At 40.6% G+C, this 6,546-nt stretch overlaps 1 non-coding gene across 1 annotated transcript; it reads right to left on the bottom strand.

Annotated features, from left to right (window-relative positions):
- Window positions 1-5,842: 5,842 nt before the first annotated feature.
- LOC143438700 (small nucleolar RNA SNORA17) lies at window positions 5,843-5,975 on the bottom strand. The gene has a single exon (XR_013107399.1). It is a non-coding gene; the product is annotated as a small nucleolar RNA SNORA17 (small nucleolar RNA).
- Window positions 5,976-6,546: the final 571 nt, after the last annotated feature.

Below are 6,546 nucleotides of genomic sequence, written 5' to 3'. Positions count from 1 at the left end.
CAATTCATAAAAATAACAACAACAAAGCCAAGTATATAAACTTTTTCCCTCAAGAATGAATATAAAAGGAATATGTCACAAAAACAAACAAACAGACAAATAACAACAGAAACCTACTATATCCCAGGATGGGAAGGAGTGATACACTGGCTTGGCTTCAGCATGTATTTGAAAGCAGGGACTTTACACTGAATTTAATTACCAAAAATAAAGAAAATTACATTACTCTCGAATAATTGTGTCTGCCCCAAAGTGTTAACTGTCATGTAATCTATTATAAATTAGGGTAGGAAAGCTGATATCTTGAATCATTATAGCCTAAGGGCTCTAATACAAGTTTCTCTCAGTGAATGACTACAAGACTTAGAGGTATAAGGAGTTTTAAAGATTAGCCAACAAAGAAATTCTAGAAGATCCAAATGTTTAGACATTTCTTCTTCCTCAAGTGATCTGACCACAATTTTTATGCAATGTCTAAAACAAATAGGAACATACAAAAATGTGTTAAATTTTATTTATAGAAAAAATATCTATTCAACAAAATAGATACTAAAAATGTCTATTAGACCAAAGTGGTACCAAGTTTGACATTCTTACTGATAGTAGCAGAACGAAATCTACAATAGAAAATATAATGGTCATAGTTCTTCTGATGTTATTTTATAGGTTTGGGGGGATACTCATCTATTTATTTTTGAAACAGGATCTCACTACGTAGTATATACTGGCCTTGAACTCTTGATCCTCTTGCCTTAGCCACCCTAGTGACAAGACTACAGATGTGTGCCACCATACCCAACACTGGTAGTAGAATTTCTCAAAAGACCCTAGAGTACTGACAGGAACAATGATCATAATTCTAGTAGCAGAATCATCGTGGTGGAGTCAGGTTTCTGAACAGTGTCAAAATTCTTATACTGTAGTAAGTCAACAGGTCCTCTTCTTGGGAAGAGAACAGAAGAAAGAATAAATAGAATATAAATCTAGAAAGGTGAATGTAAAACCACTGGTACAATGTCTGCCTTAAAATCTTGAACAAAATACATTTTAAGTTTAGTTTCAATATGAATATAAATGGTATGTAGATAATACTGAAGGTATCTCTATTGCTCTGGGCACCAAAATAGTTTTTAGCCACTTAGGAGAAACATTGAAAAACCATACTCTACAAAACACACACACCACTAAGAGTGAAAAAATTAACATAAGTAATTGATAAAGACAGATTATTTCTAAATATCAACTTTAAAATATAACACAATTGAGAAGTAGGTGAGAAAATTGAAAAAAAAAACGAAATGTCACAAGAGGACATTTCCTTTTCCAATAAACACAAAAAATAACCAATTTTATTGTTAATCATAAGAAACACAAACTTTAAAAATGGGATTCTACCATTTGCTCCTAAGAAGGCTGAGGAGGCTGTATGGTGGAAATAGCCCTGTTGTGTAATAGCAGCTTAAGTATAAACACCTTGGCAAACCATTTGACAGTGTCTACTAGATTTGAACATACCCCCACAGAACGGATATTCTGTCCAGCTGCACAGTTTCACACCAACATGCTATCAACCTACTGGAGAACATGTATATTTTCATCTGACAGACAAGTTCACAGCAATATTGTATTAAGAAGGGACTCAAACTACAACTGCCAAACTGAGGTGCACACACACTCAATACAGTCAAATGAATGCTATAGACCAATTCAGGTGCAGAAGCAGCTTCTACACAGGTTAAAAAAAGGGGGGGGGGGGGGGGCAGAAACAGAACGGCACAAACTGAGTGGCATGTTTCAAAAGCAGGTGTAACAATTGTACTAAATGTCATTCCCAAAGAGGAAGTAGCAGCTCCCGACGAGAAATAGGGGTGGAGTTTCTGGATTCTTGGCAACATTCTATTTCAGAATATTATATGTATGTATTGATTTTGTGATGACTTATTGTTTATATTCTTCTTAAATTAAAACTTTATAAAAATGGGAGTCCTCCATTTTAAGAATTTTATGTTAGCCTAGACCCTGTCATTATCTTTAAGTTATGAACTCATGAGATCCCTAACTAGATCACAAGGTGTGAGCTTGACTTCATAAGCTGGTATAAGCCATAAAACCTCCTGAGCCGTTGGCAGTAGACTCCTCTGTAAAGCAAAGAGGCTGAGAGTGTCATTTAAGACGTCTGCTGCTGCACATTTCTCTTACCCCATCAGGTAACACAAGAACCACAGGAAACAATGACTGTCACTCCATCTTGAGACACTAAGATTTCCACAAGGCAATTGTGAGTGACACTGTTACCAATAATCCTGCTTCAATTGATGGTGTTCATGCTTCCATCAGTGGAATGAAAGGATATGTACCAAAAATACCAAAAGAGTGGCCATAATCATTCTTAGGGTAACACATTGATGTAGTTACAGCCCTAGGGTGGCCAGTCTGATGACTCGTGAATAGTTTCCTCTTTCATAAAAATCTTAGTCGGGGAAATTCCCATGGTCTTTCTTTGGCTCCCCTCTGCCATGCTTGCAACCTTTGGTCCTTTGTTCATCTCTCATAATAACATGTAATAACTAGAAAACTCAGTGATTAAAAAGAGCACACAAGCTCATCCAAATCAAAAAGTTTAAATACCTCACTATCAACAAGTAAAACCCAAAATTCTCATGTATAGAAATGTAATCAAACTCAGACACTAGCAATCACTCTAACACACAGCAGACATTTTAATACTCAGGAGTTATAAATCCATGCACATTTCTGGAACAAATGTGTGAAAATGTTTTATCATGCTAAAGCTGCCTAACTTTTGATCAACATGGAGAGGCTGAAGCGATGGTAAAATAATTGCCACAGAATCATAGGAAGCAAAGTAAGGTGTTGTGCCTTGTAATCCAATATGGGGAAGCAAAGGCAGGCAGAATCCTGCACTCCCTGGCCAGACAGCCTAGATTAAAAGACAAACATCTGGTCCAATGCAGGGACCCTATCCCAAAAACAAAGTGGATCATTCTTGAGGAATAATACTTAAAGCTGCTCTCTGGCCTCCACAAACTCATATGCAGATATGATGTGCACCCACACCTGTGTATATAATCACACACACACACACACACACACACACACACATACACACACACATGCACGCACAATTTCTAATAATCTATCATGAGGAACACTTCAAATTCTAAATATAATTTATCTACTAAAAAGGTTCAGCTTTATTTGCAATACTGGAGAAATGTTGTATGGTCACAGTTATATGTGTACATAAGAGACGTGACACATAAAGTAGAGAGTAAATGGTGGTTTCCAGACCCCGGGACAGGGTACAGGGAGATGGAGAGCTGATCGTAGGATTTCGGATGGACAGGGGGATATTTTAAGATCTTCTGCACAGCAGCATGACTACAGTCAATGGTGACAGAAAATTCATTTCGAAATGGGAAAATAAACTTCAGAAGTCTTACCATAAAAATAATATGGGTCAGCCAGAAAGTAAATGTCTCTTTGACAAGTTTAAACAATTCCACATTGTGTAAATATATTAAGATATCAAATTATTGTCCAACCACACCTTTCTCCACACCTTTAATCCCAACACTGAGGAAGTAGAGGCAGGAGGATCTCTGAATTCAAGGCCAGCCTGTTCTACAGAGTGAGTTCCAGGACAGCCAGGGTTACACAGAAAAACTCTACTTAAAAAAAAAAGATATCAAATTATATCCATACATATATCCAACTATAATTTATTATTCAAAATATTAATGATTAAAACACATTAGCTAAGAAAGAACCATCAATATCCTTAGGGAAGTAATTTTTTAATTACAAAAGAAAATAGTTCTAAGAATGAATAAATTAATACATATAAACCACAGAATACAGAATCTGATTTATTATGTTCTCACTGGCTGGATTTAAAACATTGTCACTTAAAAACACTAAAAAGCTAGGCATGGTGGTACACACATTTAATTCCAGCACTTTAGACCAACCTGGTCATCACAGTGGGTTCCAGAACAACCAGAGCTACATATGAGATCCTGTCTAAAAAATAAAATAAAATTTAAAAAGCAAAATGACAACCAAAAAATGATAAAGACTTGAGAACAAGTGATTGGGACAAGAGGGAAAGAATGATTCGAAGACTGGTAACAGAGCCCGGTAGAGGCATTGTCTAATGGGCAGGATGCCCTTGGTTCAGGCCCAACATGGGAAACACTGAGGATGGTGGTGCCCGGCTACTGTACCTGCACTAGGGAAGTGAATGTAGGAGGATCAGGCTTGAGGTCTTCCTTGGCTACATAACAAGTTGAGGTTTCAAGCTCTTTTTCTCCTCTATAAAGGGCCAAAAGGCAGGCTTAGGTTAGGGAAGAACTGATCACTAAAAACTTCTAGGCAGTGCCATGATGCTCTGGAACAAGACCCGTGGAAACTTCTAGCCAATTATCTGTAGATCAGGAACATGATCTAAATCTGAAAGTATCTTATCATTATGTTGGTGTCTTCAGTTTTGGAAAAAGAAAAGAATTGGGTCAGTATGGAGGCGGTCAATCTATTAATGTCTCAGACAAAATTTCATAAATGATTAACAGGACTACCTACAGAACTGAGTGGAAATATCACCCAAAGGTTAGAAACAGGCTGATTGGCTGTGCCTTCCAAAGGTAGTGATTGTCGGATGTGAATCTGTATGTGTGTATGCAAATGTATATGTGTGCCTGGGTATGTGCACGGCAGAAACTGATGCCGGGGGTCCTCCTCCGCTGATCTTACTCTTATTTTCTGAGATATTGTCTCTCATTGAACCTGAAGTTCACCAAATGGCTAGTGTGGCTGGCCAGCAAACTCCAGGGATCCTCCAGTCTCCACTGCCCCACTGCTGGGATTACAGGCACGTGATTTTATGTTTACCTTTCTTTGGGGGAGGGGGGCTGGGAGTCCAAACTCAGATCTCCTCAGTTGCATGCCAGACACCTTCCCTAACTGAACAATTTCACCACCACCCTATTTCAATGATTTTTAAAGTCAAAAGAAGCCAAGTAAAACTACGGAGTTTAAATTTTTCCTCGGTTGTAACATCATTTAAACTGTTAATGAACAGGAGGGCTCTTGCTCTCTTGCCTTCTTGTTCTTGCTCTGTCCTCTTGTCCTTCCCCTTTCTCCCCTTCACCTCCCCCTTCTTTCTCTACGTGCTCATGGCCAAGCCTCTCTCCCTCCCTCCTCTCCCCTTCCCTCTCCCTCTCCCTCCCTCCTCTCCCCTTCCCTCTCCCTCCCTTTCCCTCTCTCTTCCTTCCCCCCTCTCTCTCTTCTCTTCTGCCTTTCTCTGTCTCTACCACCCTCTCAACTCCCCTCCATTTTTGCATCCTCTGCCCAACAGAGAAAAAAATCTTGTCGTGGAAGCTGTTGTGTATCCCACCATTTACCCTTTTGTTCACACTTCTTTGCAAATGCTGTTTCTCTTTCTCTTCCATTTATGCATGGCTTACTTGCTCCTCAGTGGCACTCAGAATGTTTGAGTGTCTGGGGTCATCTCAGGAGTGCTATGCCCTGCTAGTGCATTATGGCCCCTAGCAGGAGTTATCTGGAGCATGGTCTGTTCCCCAGCACTCAGGCCTACACAGCTCTGGACTAGTGATCATCTGAGGCTAGCTCCTGGTCTGAGGTGGGGGTTGGGGGCAGCCTTCCTGACTGGCCCTGACCGGGTCTTGAGCTAACTCCCTCCTGGGTCCCACAGTCCCAGGCAGGGTTGTTCTAGTTTCTGGTTTGCTCCTCACCCTAGAAACTCATCCAGATCTCCTGGTGCCAGAATGGGTGGTCATCTCAGGCTCGATTTTTTTCAGGGAATGTTAGGCTACTAATTATTCAGATGTCCATAGGTCAAAACACGGAAGTGTAGACAAAGGCTCTCTCCTCTCTGCCACCCATTGACACACTTGTGATACAGCAGCCACACCTGCAATGCCTTTAGGGTCAGACTTCAGTTGTTTTGAGTGCTTTGATTTGGTGGTGCTTTGGGGTGGATGGGTGGGGGAGAATTCTGTTTTTCTTGGTTTAGAGGGTTTGTTGTATTGGGTTCTTGGTTTTGGGGGGAGATTTTTTGAAAGTTTTTTATTTTTTCATTATTCATTCATTAATTTCACATCCCAATATCAGCACCCCCTTCTCCCAGTACCGCCTCATACAGCTCTTCTCCCCATTCCCCCTCCTCTTCTCCTCTAAGAACGGGGTGTCTTTGTATCACCCCCAACTTCCACCTCCCTACCCATCAAGTCACTCCAGGACTAAGCACATCTTCTCCCACTGAGTCCAGATAAGGTGGCCCAGTTTGGGGAACAGGATCGGTCCACAGGCAGGCAACAGATTCGGGGACAGCCCCTGCTCCAGCTGTTGGGGGACCCGCATGAAGACAAAGCCTCATATATGCTACATATGTGAGGGGGCAGGGGTAGGTGGGAGGTCCAGCCCATGCTTGCTCTTCCGTTGGTGGTTGAGTGTATGAGAGCCCCTAATTGAGAAAGAATTTAAAGTTTGGTAGGTAAGGAGAAG

The sequence above is a fragment of the Arvicanthis niloticus genome, chromosome 25, assembly GCF_011762505.2.
Source record: "Arvicanthis niloticus isolate mArvNil1 chromosome 25, mArvNil1.pat.X, whole genome shotgun sequence".
In the NCBI taxonomy this organism is placed as follows: Eukaryota; Metazoa; Chordata; class Mammalia; order Rodentia; family Muridae; genus Arvicanthis; species Arvicanthis niloticus.
The sequence above is the reverse complement of the archived record's forward strand: the minus strand, read 5'-3'. Positions and strand labels throughout refer to the sequence as shown.